Genomic DNA, 16,206 nt, shown 5'->3' on the forward strand with positions numbered 1-16,206 from the left:
GGGTTAGATTTTAGGGTTGATTAAGCGTTAAGGTTAGGTATAGGGTTTGATTTTATGGTTGATTAAGGGTTAAGGTTAGGGTTAGGTGTAGGGTTAGATTTTAGGGTTGATTAAGGGTTAAGGTTAGGGTTAGGTGTAGGATTTGATTTTGGGGTTGATTAAGGGTTAAGGTTAGGGTTAGGTGTAGGGTTTGATTTTAGGGTTGATTAAGGGTTAAGGTTAGGGTTAGGTGTAGGGTTAGATTTTAGGGTTGATTAAGGGTTAGGGTTAGGTGTAGGGTTAGATTTTAGGGTTGATTAAGCGTTAAGGTTAGGGTTAGGTGTAGGGTTTGATTTTAGGGTTGATTAAGGGTTAAGGTTAGGGTTAGGTGTAGGATTTGATTTTAGGGTTGATTAAGGGTTAAGGTTAGGGTTAGGTGTAGGGTAAGATTTTATGGTTGATTAAGGGTTAAGGTTAGGGTTAGGTGTAGGATTTGATTTTAGGGTTGATTAAGGGTTAAGGTTAGGGTTAGGTGTAGGATTTGATTTTAGGGTTGATTAAGGGTTAAGGTTAGGGTTAGGTGTAGGATTTGATTTTAGGGTTGATTAAGGGTTAAGGTTAGGGTTAGGTGTAGGATTTGATTTTAGGGTTGATTAAGGGTTAAGGTTAGGGTTAGGTGTAGGATTTGATTTTAGGGTTGATTAAGGGTTAAGGTTAGGGTTAGGTGTAGGGTTAGATTTTAGGGTTGATTAAGGGTTAAGGTTAGGGTTAGGTGTAGGATTTGATTTTAGGGTTGATTAAGGGTTAAGGTTAGGGTTAGGTGTAGGGTTTGATTTTATGGTTGATTAAGGGTTAAGGTTAGGGTTAGGTGTAGGGTTAGATTTTAGGGTTGATTAAGGGTTAAGGTTAGGGTTAGGTGTAGGGTTTGATTTTATGGTTGATTAAGGGTTAAGGTTAGGGTTAGGTGTAGGGTTAGATTTTAGGGTTGATTAAGCGTTAAGGTTAGGGTTAGGTGTAGGGTTAGATTTTAGGGTTGATTAAGGGTTAAGGTTAGGGTTAGGTGTAGGGTTTGATTTTATGGTTGATTAAGGGTTAAGGTTAGGGTTAGGTGTAGGGTTAGATTTTAGGGTTGATTAAGGGTTAAGGTTAGGGTTAGGTGTAGGGTTTGATTTTAGGGTTGATTAAGCGTTAAGGTTAGGGTTAGGTGTAGGGTTTGATTTTATGGTTGATTAAGGGTTAAGGTTAGGGTTAGGTGTAGGGTTAGATTTTAGGGTTGATTAAGCGTTAAGGTTTGGGTTAGGTGTAGGATTTGATTTTAGGGTTGATTAAGGGTTAAGGTTAGGGTTAGGTGTAGGATTTGATTTTAGGGTTGATTAAGGGTTAAGGTTAGGGTTAGGTGTAGGGTTAGATTTAAGGGTTGATTAAGGGTCAAGGTTAGGGTTAGGTTCTATTTTAAATCATTTACATCCAACATAGGGTTAAGTTAAATTTAATGGACATTTAATTCAGTGTTAGTTGAATGTCAGTTGAGCATCAACAAGGCCATAAAATGGACCATCCAAGTAAAGTGTTACCCAATTACTTTAGGAGAACATGGAAAAATATCGAAAGGCTAAAAGCCAACACTAGGCAAACTGGAGTAAGTACCATCCCAGCTTACAAAATTAGTGGGACATTTTCTGAACATTTAATTTGCAAGGTTTTCTGAATTGTAATAGAATGTTATCATTTATTGTGTTTAAACATGCTGGTAATTTCACTCCAACATGTGCAACAACTTGTGTTAACATTTTTATTTTTAACATTTACATAATGTTAGTATTCTACTTGCTGGGAAGGTTAAGTGAGAAATGTTCTTATAATATGATGCAAACCATTTATATATCACACCTTTTTTTACACTTTAATTGTGTAACATTACAGAAATAACCTTTTCTTATCTTCCTGCAATCTTTTCAAAACATTGTTAAATGTTCTTATAACATTCTCTGTTAGCTGGGATTGCAGCTGGCCGGTGTGCAAAAATCGCTGACTATGTTTTGCATGGTGTTGCTATCTGCCTGATATTGGTGATTGGTAGCTGGTTGCTGTGGTATTCCAGATGGTGGTTGTGGCATTGCTAAGTAGCTGTTACGGTGTCGCAGTCGGTTGCTATCAGTGATGTTAGTAACGCGTTACTCTAAACCAGGGGTGTCCAATCTTTTTTTGTTGGGGGCCAGAAGGAGAAATATATTTGAAGTCACGGGCCACAGACTCTGTAATAAAACAAATAATGAAATATACCACTTTAAATAATACTTTTTTCCTGATTATTTCATTTACACACCATTTTACTTGACTTACTATCTTTATCTTTGACAGTGTTGTGTAAACTAAGATTTTTCAAATTGATGTTTAATTTCATGATGTCTCTTAATATTAAACTCCTTAATTACGCCAACTTTTAGACTCTTTGGCCCGTTTTTCTGCGCTAGAAATGCGCACACTCTCCACTTTTAGACTCTTTTACCCCGATTTTCTGCGCTAGAAATATGCACCCTCTCCGCTTTTAGACTCTTTGCCCCGTTTTTCTGAGCTAGAAATGCGCACTCTCTCTGCTTTTAGACTCTTTTACCCCAATTTTTTGCGCTAGAAATGCGCACTCTCTCCGCTTTTAGACTCTTTTATCCTGATTTTCTGCGCTAGAAATGTGCACTCTCTCCGCTTTTAGACTCTTTGGCCCGTTTTTCTGCGCTAGAAATGCACACTCTCTCCACTTTTAGACACTTTTACCCCGATTTTCTGCGCTAGAAATGTTGCCCTTCTCCGCTTTTACACTCTTTTACCCCATTTTTCTGCGCTAGAATGTGCGCACTCTCTCTGCTTTAAGACTCTTGCCCCATTTTTCTGCGCTAGAAATGCGCACTCTCTCCACTTTTAGACACTTTTACCCCGATTTTCTGCGCTAGAAATGTTGCCCTTCTCCGCTTTTACACTCTTTTACCCCATTTTTCTGCGCTAGAAATGCGCACCCTCTCCGCTTTTAGACTCTCTAGACCGTTTCTGACACCTATCGTTCAAACTTTGAATCTCACATTATAAAAACCTGCTTAACAGCGGGCCAACTTTCATTCTATTTCTAAAATACCTCGCGGGCCGCTCCAAAAAAGGAAACGGGCCGCAAATGGCCCGCGGGCCGTAGTTTGGGCACCCCTGCTCTAATCTGACCATTTTCTTTCAGTAATGAGTAATGTAATGCATTACTTTTTCTAATTCAGTAAACGGATCAAAGTTTCCTATTCAAGTTACTGCGCATTACTTTTTTTTGTCATTTTTCTTAGTAAAAAGATATTGTAGCGTCTGGCTGAACACGTTGAAAGGATGGATGAGAAAGCCTAGCGAGTTAAGAAGCTAACTGGTTAAAACTAGCAGGTTAAAACTGAATGTAACTAATAAAGTAACTTGTAATTGAACTTAGTTACTTTTAAAATCAAGTAATCCATAATGTAACTAAGTTACTTTTTTAAAGGGGTAATCAGAAATCAGTATTCATTATAATAGGCTGTTGCTATGGTGTTGCATGTTAAAGGGGTGGATATGATGTTACTAGGTGGTTGCTATGATATCCCAAACTTGTTTTCAGTCAGTGGAGCGCGTATGTTTTTTTATTGTCAAGATTGTCAAGCAATACACCAGAAATTAACCTGAACACACATCACTTCCTCACCACCACACCTATAAGCGTAGATATATATATTTACAAGCTGTGTTACTATTTAAACGATGCAGATGCGCAGACGCAAGGTGTGAAAATAGAATTAGTTATTGGGGTGTTGTAACGCTGTGTGAAGGACGGGACGAGGAGAGCGGACGCTAATGCAAGTATCATTTATTATAGAACAGAAAACAAAACATAAATCAAACAGAAACTCAGAAACAGGAGACTAACTAACAGGCAGGATTTAACACAGCCGTGACAGACGTATACACGCACAAGAACCGACCAAAACACTAATGACAGAGACGCTTAAATACACACACAAGGCGGGAAAGAGAACAGGTAACACCTGGGGACTGACTAATGAGGGGCGGAGCTACAAATGGACACAGGTGAGTGGAAAAACACAGGGGCACGGGTAACGTGGGACAACACAGGCACGAGGACAGACAGGAAACAGGGCCAGGCGTGACAGAAACCTCCCCCTAAACGCGCAGCTCCCGAGGCGCGTAAAAACAAACCCCGGGGGCTGGCGGCAGGGAGAGGCCGGGGAAAACAGGAGACCGAACGGGAGACTGGACAGGGAACTGGACAGGTGACGGAGACTGGACGGGGAACTGGACAGGAGACAGAGACTGGACGGGGAACTGGACAGGAGACAGAGACTGGACGGGGAACTGGACAGGAGACAGAGACTGGACGGGGAACTGGACAGGAGACTGAGACTGGACGGGGAACTGGACAGGAGACTGAGACTGGACGGGGAACTGGACAGGAGACTGAGACTGGACGGGACCGGACATGGGAACAGGGATGAGAACATTGACGGGGACGGACACAAACACGGTGACTGGGACAGGAACAGTTAAACCCCAGGGGACAGGAACAGGAACGAACACAGATATGGGGACCAGGACAGGGAGAGACAAGGGAACAAAAAACATAGGTGGGTGCCCAGGACTGGAAAAAGTCTGTGGGGATAGCCTGGGCACATAACTGGGGGCAAAGTCAGGAGGCCTAGGAGCAGGCCTGGAAATACGGGGCCTGGGCCCAAACATAGTTCTGGGAGCTGGAACTGGTGTGGGTGTGGTGACGGGTGCAGCTTGGACAGGCGCGTCGGCGGGTGCAGCTTGAGCAGGCGCGGCGGTGGGTGCAGCTTGGGCAGGCGCAGCGGCGGGTGCAGCTTGGGCAGGCGCGGCGGCGGGTGCAGCTTGGGCCGGTACGGAGACTTGGGCAGCTGGCACCGGTACGGAGACTTGGGCAGCTGGCACCGGTACGGAGACTTGGGCAGCTGGCACCGGTACGGAGACTTGGGCAGCTGGCACCGGTACGGAGACTTGGGCAGCTGGCACCGGTACGGAGACTTGGGCAGCTGGCACTGGTACGGAGACTTGGGCAGCTGGCACTGGTACGGAGACTGGAACAGCTGGAGCAGACACTGAGACTTGAGCATATTCAGCAGACACGGAGGCTTGAGCAGCTTCAGCAGACACGGAGGCTGGAGCAGCATGCACAGCAGCATATGCAGAGTCTAGAGCGGCAGGAGTTCGGGGGCGTGGCTCAGCAGCCGAAGATGCCTCGTAGGTGGGCGTGTCCGCCGAGTGAGTTTCGGAGCTGGGCGTGTGGAGATCCAGCGCTGCTGCTGTGAGGCCTAGAGCCGCGGGTGAAACAAAAACCCGGACTGGATTATTACTCCTGGAGAGCGGCTCGTCCACCGCAGCAGTCCCAGAGCGTGGCGTCTCATTCGCGGGCTTCACGGAGTGCGCCGTCTCAGCCGCGAGAGTCGAGGAGCGCGGATGAGCCACGGGAGTCAGGGAGTGTGGCGTCCCATCCACGGGCCTCACGGAGCGCGGCGTCTCGGCCGCGGGCTTTAAGCGAGCTGGCGTGGAAACAAGAGGCGGCCAGCAAACAGGTGCGGGATCAGGCAGCGGAAGGCGGGTTGGTGCGGAGAAAGGCTCCTCGTCCTCGGAGCTGCTGGGAGCACAGCCAAGAAAGTCCCACGGCTCCCGGGTAGCCCGGCCTCCTCTGTAAAGAGAACCGAGGCTAACCGCACCAACCCGTATTGCCCCCCCAAAATTTTCTCCGCTCCGAAAATCCTCCACAGGTGAGAGGGAGCGCTGAGAGCGCCGCCGCCCACCTTTTCTCCTCCGGCGCCGGGAAGTGGAGGAGTTTTCAGCCGCATACTCCTCCTGAACGCCGCGAGAGAAGGGAGTGGGTCGGATAGCCAGCCTGGATCCATAAAACGGATTACTTGCAGCGTCCATGGTTTTAGGTCGGTTCTTCTGTAACGCTGTGTGAAGGACGGGACGAGGAGAGCGGACGCTAATGCAAGTATCATTTATTATAGAACAGAAAACAAAACATAAATCAAACAGAAACTCAGAAACAGGAGACTAACTAACAGGCAGGATTTAACACAGCCGTGACAGACGTATACACGCACAAGAACCGACCAAAACACTAATGACAGAGACGCTTAAATACACACACAAGGCGGGAAAGAGAACAGGTAACACCTGGGGACTGACTAATGAGGGGCGGAGCTACAAATGGACACAGGTGAGTGGAAAAACACAGGGGCACGGGTAACGTGGGACAACACAGGCACGAGGACAGACAGGAAACAGGGCCAGGCGTGACAGGTGTAAGATAGCAATGAGCATCACAGCTCATCTTGAGCAGGGTGTAAGATAGGAGGACCACCAGTGTTGTTTGCAAATCTTTTCATCCACTCAGGGTGTGTCGATCAGAGCCGCTAAGCTTGTGACAGGAACTTATTATTACCACACTCTGCGGTTTACAGACACATGAAGCCACACACCAGCCTGGCTTCTTCTGCATCCTGTTTGGAACAGGTCCACTTCCTGTTTCCTCTCTTGTGGGTGCGAATACATCATTAGGAAAAGAGAGATTAAATCTAGCTGACTTTCGATTAGTTACAAATACTCTGTAATATTAAATACTAACACAGTGTGGTTAAATACTGTCCTTCTATGGTGAGTGCACTCACTGTATGTTTACCTCAAAAACTAATCAGTTTAAAATCTTCCCAATCAATCTCTGGTATGTCAGTACTGGTATTTCAGGGCTGTTAAACTCTCCTTTGTTTTTTTGCTTCTTGGCTGCAGTTGTTCTGTAATCAGGAGCTACCGTGACGTGAGCTGATGTGAGATTTCATCTTGGCTGGGTTCCTCTGGGCCTGTAAAGTTCAGATGCAGAGCGGGTACACTGGAAATACCCAGTGCTTATTTCTTCAGACTCAACAGTAGAGCTTAGGCTACGTTCATATTACCAGGCTGAAGTGACTTTAATCTGATTTTTTGCTCAATGTGGCTCAGATCTGTTTTTTTTTTCATGGCTGTGACTCAAATTTGAGTCACTTTCATATGTGGTCCTAAATCAGATACATATCTGATTCATGGACATGGGACATGATTGTGAACAGTCAGATCAGAATTCATGCATCTTTTTGCTTTTACGCATTAGCATTAGCGCTACGTCCTACTCTCTCGTACCGACACTGCATCTTTTGGTGCAGCTGTGCAGCTATAGCTGCAAAAAAAAACAGCAAAAGCAAACCGCCTGGTCTTTTCTCACCTCCTTTTTCACGACCTGAGCATGAACTTCAGAGCAGCTGTTTACTGTTTCTCCACTCCAGCAAAAGAGGCTCCACATATGAGCTGCTAACTCATCCATTTATAACCCTTTATAAAGCTACGAGTCGTCTCTCAAATGTGAGGTGTTTTTTGTAGGTGGTGAAGGAGACGTTTATACAGGTATCAATGTGCAGCATGTGAGGCGTTTTAGTGACAGATTTGTTCACATTACACACAGATACAGATCCCTTACATTTGTGAATTTGAACTGTTAATATAGCCAAATCTGATCTGAGCAAAAAAATTGTGCAATGTGGCTCGTAATGTGAACGTAGCCTTGGGCCCAAAAAAAATCCAGTCTGACCCGGCCCGAGGTCTTTTTACAAACATTTTTGGCCTGTTTGAATGAGCAAAATCTGTTTAGAATGATGTAAATTAACATTGAACAACACTGAAGAAGCATAGAAATGCTATTTAAGAAACAGATTAAAACATGGACAATGCGAAAAATTATCATAGACAGGCCTAAACATCTGTAAATTAATCTACAAGAATAATGTCTTAATGACTTTCCTCTTATCTAATATAATACTTTACTTTACTCTAAACGAACTAAATTTTGTATGATGAGCTTATTGCCTTTGTGCAAAAATACGGCAATACGGCTATGCTATCATTAAACTGAAAAAGACCAACAACAGTAACATAATTTACAATGACTTTCCTCTACTCTAATATAATTAACATGGTTTAAGAATGTAAAATACTTTCTGAACAAACTATTTTTTAAGCATATAACCCAAGTAAGAAAACACACACTGTGCAGGCTAGAGCTGTGTGATTATATCATTCTAACTTGTGCAACTTTTTTAAAAAACACAGTTTGATTTGTTACTTTGCTATATTGTGATTATCAAGCTATAACTTTATATAAAATAAAAACAGCATTAAAAACAGACGCCTACGTCACTGACGTCACTTTCTTGAGCCCTACCAGACCTGGCCTTGAGTTCGGATCGGGCTCGGGCATAGAATCTAAACTCTCCCCAGCAGTGCCAGTCCTGCCCACACTGATTCTGCTGTATGTAGCCTTTATGCTGCTCTTAATGGAGAATTGGTGGCACCATTTCATAGCAGAGGAATTTCTGGGTTGTTCAAAATTCAATGCAGCAGCATGGCTACCTGCCTTTCTCCATGTGGAGAATAAAGGAAGAATGGAACACATGTAGGGTCTATGCTCTGAATGGCTATGGAGCTATTACAGTTTGTTGGGTGTTTGTGTGCTTGCTAGAGACTAGGCTGAAACACCATACATCCACCTCCACAGGGGGAGCAGGGGGGGCAACTGCCCCTACCCTAAAGCCTTCAAGCCCAAAAGTACCGTCTATGGTTGCAAAAAAATGTCGATTCTCATTTTGGAATTTGGGAGAAATGCTGTCTGTAGTTTATAGAATAAAACAACAATGTTCATTTTACTCAAACATAAACCTATAAATAGCAAAATCAGAGAAACTGATTCAGAAACTGAAGTGCTCTCTTCATTTTTTCTAGAGCTGTTTGTTCTGTGTTCTGTTGGTATTGTAAGTTATTATTAAATAATATTGGCAAGTGATTTGATTGTTATTTACTGCAGTGTTCGGCAGGCAGCATAATGGCCAAAGAGAGAAAAGTTTCCATGTGTTTACAGGGGTTCATTGTTCTACTGAGGACATAACTGGACATCCATTAGCCGCTGGTCCGCTGAGGACCAGGATGTAATTAGACGTCATTGAACTGTTCAGGCTCATAATAGAACTGAAGAGTGAAGACAGACTCAGTGATGTCATTGTTCTCCTCTGTAGTGTGCCAGATCTGAACACATGGGAGGTCTACAGAGAGGAAAACACATGCAGGCTACGCTTATCAACACACACACACACACACACACACATGCAGAATGTGGTATGCACTGTCTACTGATTTATGTTGGTGTGTGTGTGTGTATTAGTAGTGTCTAAAGCATGGGTTGACTGTGTGTGTACTTGTTTCAAATACTGACTGTGAGACATATTTTATAGTAAAACTTTGCTTCTTTACTTTTTTGTCTGAAGTGATGATGCTACTGTATCTAACAACCCTGCTAAAAATCCATCACATCCACGTAACAAGCAACAATGTAACAAGTGACTGTGTTGCCAAGATAGCAATAAACGCCTGACTGTTGACTTGAATGTCTGCCTAGGTTATATTACTCAGTGGCACACCTGTGTTTTCCATTACCAAGATAGCAATATGCCAGAATTTATGTTATTGTTGATGTTTATGGCTTAAAGCTAATGAAAACCCAAAATTCAGGCTCTTAGAAAATTAGAAAATTATAAGTCAAATTGGTACTTTTGGTGTGGGCAGTGTGCCAAGTCCTGCTGGAAACTATAATCCACATCTATATAAAAGTTGTCAGTAGCAGAGGGAAGCATGAAGTGCTGTAAGATTTTGTGGGAAAACAAAACTGCACTGACTTTAGACTTGATAATAAAACACAGTGGACCAACTGTGGACCAACTGGATGATTGTTGGGTTTTCATTGGCTGTAAGCCATAATCATCAACAATGAACGAAATAAACAATTAAAATAGATCACTCTGTGTGTTTAATACATCTATATAATATATGAGTTTCACATTTTTAACTGAATTACTAAAATAAAGTAACTTTTCAATTATATTCAATTTTTTTTTAGATGCACCTGTAGTGGAAGGCATGCAAATAGACTGTAAGATAAGTTGTAAAATAAAGACTTTTTGGATGGTTTCACAATAGCTCTTTTTTCCTGGACCCCAGAATGCTTGTTCCAAAGGATTAGTTTGTTTGGTCGAATGGAAAATGTGTTTTGGAGTGTGGGAGAGATGCAGAGTATCAATCTCTGCTCCTCCTGGAATCAGTAGTCTGAGATTAACTTTAATTAGACTGTGCAGGTGCAATTCCACTGCAGGTGTGGAAGCTATTTGCTCCCTGTGCCACATGTGGGGTCGTGTGACTGGTTATTTTGTAATTTGAGTGCTTCAGCTTATCACCTTACTTCCCCATCCAAGTACTGTTCCTCGCTGCTTACAAAATAATAAAATGCAACAAAATACAGAAAATTATTCCCACTGCTATCAGAGAACATAATAGACTAGCTTTCCAAGTCGTCACTTATCATAAACCCGGCTTTGATGTAGAAACGCATCCCCTGTGAACTAGGTCAGAACTGTGGATCCACAAATAAACATTTTGTTTTCTTTTTTTCTTTCCGAGAATAGATTCATCTTCCTCTCCAAACAGGAAAGCCCACAGTCTCAGTATGGAAACTTGGGAAAGTGACCTTGACCTTGAAGGATGCCCTGCATCCTGGAGGACACCAAAAACAAAACAATAAAAAATATTTTTGTAGCTCATGGTCCACTTAATTTAACATAATAAGTTAATCATTTATGCAATATATTCATTTGCAGTACAGTCATATGAAAAAGTATGGGCACCCTTATCATTTTATTGATTTGAATACTCCTAACTACTTTTTACTGACTTACTGAAGCACACAATTCAGTTTGGTAACCTCATTGAGCTTTGAACTTCATAGCCAGGTGTATCCAATCATGAGAAAAGATATTTAAGGTGGCCAATTGCAAGTTGTTCTATTTGAATCTCCTCTGAAGTGTGGCACTCATCAAAACAACTCTCAAATTATCTAAATTTGAGAGAAAGAATGCGAAAGAAGCCATTTCTGCAAGCATGCCACAAACAGAGTCGCCTGAGGTATGCAAAAGCACACCTCATGCAAATGCTTGCAGAAATGGCTTCTTTCGCATCACTCTCCCATACAGCTTCTCCTTGTGCAAAGTGCGCTGTATTGTTGACCGATGCACAGTGACACCATCTGCAGCAAAATGATGCTGCAGCTCTTTGGAGGTGGTCTGTGGATTGTCCTTGACTGTTCTCACCATTCTTCTTCTCTGCCTTTCTGATATTTTTCTTAGCCTGCCACTTCTGGGCTTAACAAGAACTGTCCCTGTGGTCTTCCATTTCCTTACTATGTTCCTCACAGTGGAAACTGACAGGTTAAATCTCTGAGACAACTTTTTGTCTCCTTCCCCTGAACAACTATGCTGAACAATCTTTGTTTGTAGATCATTTGAGAGTTGTTATGATGAGCCCATGATGCCACTCTTCAGAGGAGATTTAAATAGGAGAACAACTTGCAATTGGCCACCTTAAATACCTTTTCTCATGATTGGATACACCTGGCTATGAAGTTCAAAGCTCAGTGAGGTTACCAAACCAATTTTGTGCTTCAGTAAGTCAGTAAAAAGTAGTTAGGAGTATTCAAATCAATAAAATGATAAGGGTGCCCATACTTTTGCACCGGTCAAATTTTGGTTTAATGCATATTGCACATTTTCTGTTAGTACAATAAACCTCATTTCAATCCTGAAATATTACTGTGTCCATCAGTTATTAGATATATCAAACTGAAATGACTGTTGCAAACACCCAAATATTTACAACTAAAAATGATTAAGATTAATAGGGGTACCCAAACTTTTTCATATGACTGTATGTATGTAACATCTTACGCCTGTCTCTCCCACATTCAGCTCCACCTGCGTTCTCCAGTCTTCAGAATACAATAACCAAAACGCACCATACATTGACATTACACCCTCACACAACCACATTACACTGCACACGACACTACCCGAAAGCCCATCACCCAATTATTGATTACACCTGTGCCACACAGTATAAATACACCTCCAATCCACTCACTCATCGCTGAGTATTGTTTGGCTAACCCCTACTTTACGACGCATTTCTGATTATTGATTACATTGGTTGAAATGTCTTCATACAGAACCAGTCAAAGGTCAAAAGTGTTAAATAAACCAGAATATGTTTTATATTTTAGGTTCTTCTAAGTATCACATTTATCCAGCTCATCCCAAATCACCATCTTAGTTCATCAGGTTTAGATCAGGGGATTAATGTGGAGGATTAACACTTTTCTGCTGTTTACTTAATTGTTTTTTTTTTGTATGTATTTAATATTAATCTACGATGCAAAAAAATAAACTACATAAAGAAATAAAAAAAAACTTTTAATGATAAGGTGTTTACAAACTTTTGACTGGTACTGTTTATTGGAAGAATGAACAGAGATACATGTTGTAAACCACTGTTTTGGAGTGTTTAAGGAAAATTATTCAAATCTTCCAACTCTAACCAAACCTGCCACTAACTCACTGGCAGCTGGCAATAAACTGCCATTGGCTGCCTGGCAGCTGCCACTCAAGCTGCACCACCTGTTTACTGGCAGCTACCACTCAATCTGCCAATTGCATGACTGGCAGCTGTCAGTAACAGCTGATGCCTGTGATTGACTGGCAGAACCACTGTAGGTACATTAGTATTATAAAACATAGTATTGCAATACTGCAATATACAATATATAGATAAATAATTGTGACATTATTTCAATATATCTTTAGATACTAAAGAGTAAAAAAGTTCCGTCTAGCCGTTCTGTCATTCTGTCAATCAGCTGGAACAGCAAACCCTCTATCCAAGGCCGGGTTGCCAGATTGGGTGTGCGTGCCTTTGCCGGGTTTTCTGCATGATTAGAGAGACCACATGAGACGTGAGCTCCCATCATGCCTCAGTGTTGTGGTGGGATGGGAGACTAAATGCTGCCAGAGGCTCCTCAGGTCTCTCTCGCTATCTCTACCCTCCCAAATCCCTCCCAGCATCTCCACCACACCCAAATTACTACCAAGTGCCCCCCGCCCCCGACGCCCCTCCGTATCTGCACTGCACATGCTCCACAGCCCTGGTGAACCGAACTCAGCTGGAGCTCCGTTCTCTCAGATTCTTATTTCTCTAATGGAAGCCGTTTGAAGCAGCTCGGCGTTACTGCAGTCTGGATCCAGTGCCAGAACTTTGATGAAGAGCCCAAGCTGGTCCAAGTTTTGCAGGAGATCCGCAGAAGAGCAACTCACCTGACCCCAAAGCCCAGGATGTAAAGGGTTCACTTATATAACTCTTTGGGTAGATTGCTTTATAACTGCAGTATCTCAGAAAAGTACCCAGCTATAACAGGGAATTTTATATGAACGTTTAGCAACTTTTTCTAAAGGTTCGACAATAGTTTGCATTGCAGTAGATTAGAACCTTTCTCAAATTTTAGATTGCCAGCAAGATGGAGGTTCCCATTATGGAAAAAAGTAAAAAAAAAAAAACTGAAGCTAAAACACTCCCAAACTAAAACTTAAAACACTGGCAAGTGACGCTCTAAAAACATCCAAAAACAGAATTAATTTGAAATATTCAAAACAATTCTACCAACCAAAAATTGCTAGCTATGTCACCACTTCTGATTATTTCTGCATTACTTTGCATCACTTTTCAGTCATTTAAAGTAATGAAACATACCATTCCTGCTGAAAAAAAGTATATAAAAATTTCCTAATCTTTAAAAAACACTTTTATTGTAGTAATTTCTGCTTCTGCAGTGCCCTCTCAGGTTCAACTGTGCTATAGGAGAACATAATGTGTCCGTGTACTTTGGTACGCAGATACATTACAATATGCAGATCAGTCAATCAATAATACCCCCGCCCCCCTGCTGACGTCCAACCGTCTGCGTCTCGCCGCTATCAGAAGCACACTGCTGCTGCAGCTCAGCCAATCAGCTTCTCTCCCTCCTGCCACATCTCTAAACCCATACATCACTCAGTTCCCCCTTCCAAGCTATCCATCTTATTATTTTGCTTTTTTCAAATTTGAGCTGAGGGTAGAGTCAGCTAAAATCAAGAGTTTAATTGCCCTTTAAGTAAAAGCTACAGTGTGGGCTACTATGTGGTGTACTAGGTGTACTTGTCACCTTTCCCAATTTGCAAATTATTGATTATTGTTTATAGTAAATGCAGTATCTCTTCTGAAACATGTCTAAAGGTTTGGGACAAAGGGAAATAGCAAGAGTGTGAGAGAATAGGGAGTGGTGGATTACAGTGGACAACAGAGTCTACATGGCAACCCATTAAACCCTAGGCTAATTATTGTGCTATTATTCCTAATAGAGAAACTATTGTGAATCATGGAGTTCCACAGGGTTCAGTTGAAGGGCCTATAAAAATGTAAAGAGCTGTAAGAAGTGTAAGTTTTACATACAGGATCTACCAGCTTAAACACTAAACACTAACAAACCTGATGTTCTGAAAATAAAGCTAAAAGCTTTTTAAATTTCAATAATCAATAATTTTGTGCACGCATTCAATTATTACAGCTTTGCTTTTGTCCGAAATAATTTAATTGAAAAGATTGAACATTTGAATATTGCAGACTGATTAAAAAGACAGAATAAAAAGGACTTTTAGACACAAACTGTAGGCAAAAAACAGAAAAAGTACAATACAAAGATAGAAAAGGGAATACTAAAGTAACCAATAAAAAAAGAAAATACAGCTCTGGAAAACAATTAAGAGACCAATTAAGTTTCTGAATCAGTTTCTCTGATTTTGCTATTTATAGGTTTATGTTTGAGTAAAATATACAATCTTGTTTTAGTCTATAAACTACGAACAATATTTCTCCCAAATTACTAATAAAAATATTGTCATTTAGAGCATTTATTTGCAGAAAATGAGAAATGGCTGAAATAACAAAAAAAAAAAAAGATGCAGAACTTTCAGACCTCAAATAATGCAAAGAAAACAAGATCATATTCATAAAGTTTTAAGAGTTCAGAAATCAATATTTGGTGGAATAACCCTGGTTTTTAATCACAGTTTTCATGCATCTCGGCATCATGTTCTCCTCCACCAGTCTTACACACTGCTTTTGGATAACTTTATTCTTTACACTACTGGTGTAAAAATTCAAGCAGTTCAATTTGGTTTGATGGCTTGTGATCATCCATCTTCCTCTTGATTATATTCCAGAGGTTTTCAATTTGCTAAAATCAAAGAAACTAAAAATCATTTTTAAGTGCTCTCTTATTATTTTCCAGAGCTGTAGGTACACACATATGCATTACTGAAATGCTTTAGTACAGCCTGTTAGTGTATGCTTATCTTATAGTAAAATAGCAGCATAATACTCTAATATTTAGACATTCATAGTTAGTCCACTTTTTCCCACTTTTTGATGTTTAAAGTTTTACCAAACGCTCAGTGTTCCTAAAAGTGTTAAGGTTAAGATTAGGATTAAGACTAAGGTTAGACTGAGGATTATGGAATACACTGAAGAGATGAGTAGATCACATTCAGTATGTAGTCTTTTCCATATGAATTACTTTAGTACATTACAAACTACTGCCTCGTGACTTTTAGCATGCCAGTTTATGTTTATATCTAATAAGAGCATATCTGTATAATAAGAATTAGACATTTTTGGGTCACTCTATTTGAAATACCCTTTGTTTTTAATTTTTTTGATGTTTAAAGTGTTACAAACTATCACTATTCTTTATTGCGTTAAATTTAAGATTAGGACTAAGATTAGAGGGGTAAATTGAGGATTAGGGAATACACTAAATAGATAAAGATAAAGAGATACAGATATTGTAATAGAGTGAAGAGTGAAGAGCTACAGTGGAACAGTTCAGAAGAAAAGTTTCCTCAGCTGTGATTGCTGAGTGCTGAACTTACCTCAGCAGTGCTGATCTGCAGGATTCAGGATGCTGCTGAATCCAGGTGAGCTCTGTAGATCTGCAGGTCCTCAGCTTCACTTCCAGCATCAATATTAATCAAACCAATCAGTTACTGAAGTGTACTGGAGAACTGTCCTACATCAGCCGGGTTCCCCTCACTGCAGAGACTGTGCTCTCCACTCCACTGTCCTCCACAGCAGCGCTGTGTGTGTGCGTGTGTGTGTGTGTGTGTGTGTGTGTGTGTGCACTCATCAGGCTGGCAGGATACA

At 41.4% G+C, this 16,206-nt stretch overlaps 1 protein-coding gene across 3 annotated transcripts in view; it reads right to left on the reverse strand.

Annotated features, from left to right (window-relative positions):
• Positions 1 to 16,206, reverse strand: part of bcar3 (BCAR3 adaptor protein, NSP family member) — a 476,193-nt gene extending 459,987 nt beyond the window's left edge. For all 3 annotated transcript variants that reach the window (XR_007441434.1, XR_007441435.1, XM_049486025.1), the window contains exon 1: positions 15,936 to 16,206. The gene's annotated coding sequence lies outside the window, so the exon portion shown is untranslated. The remainder of the gene's footprint in view (positions 1 to 15,935) is intronic.

This window comes from Astyanax mexicanus, chromosome 12 (genome assembly GCF_023375975.1).
Source record: "Astyanax mexicanus isolate ESR-SI-001 chromosome 12, AstMex3_surface, whole genome shotgun sequence".
NCBI classification, from domain to species: Eukaryota; Metazoa; Chordata; class Actinopteri; order Characiformes; family Acestrorhamphidae; genus Astyanax; species Astyanax mexicanus.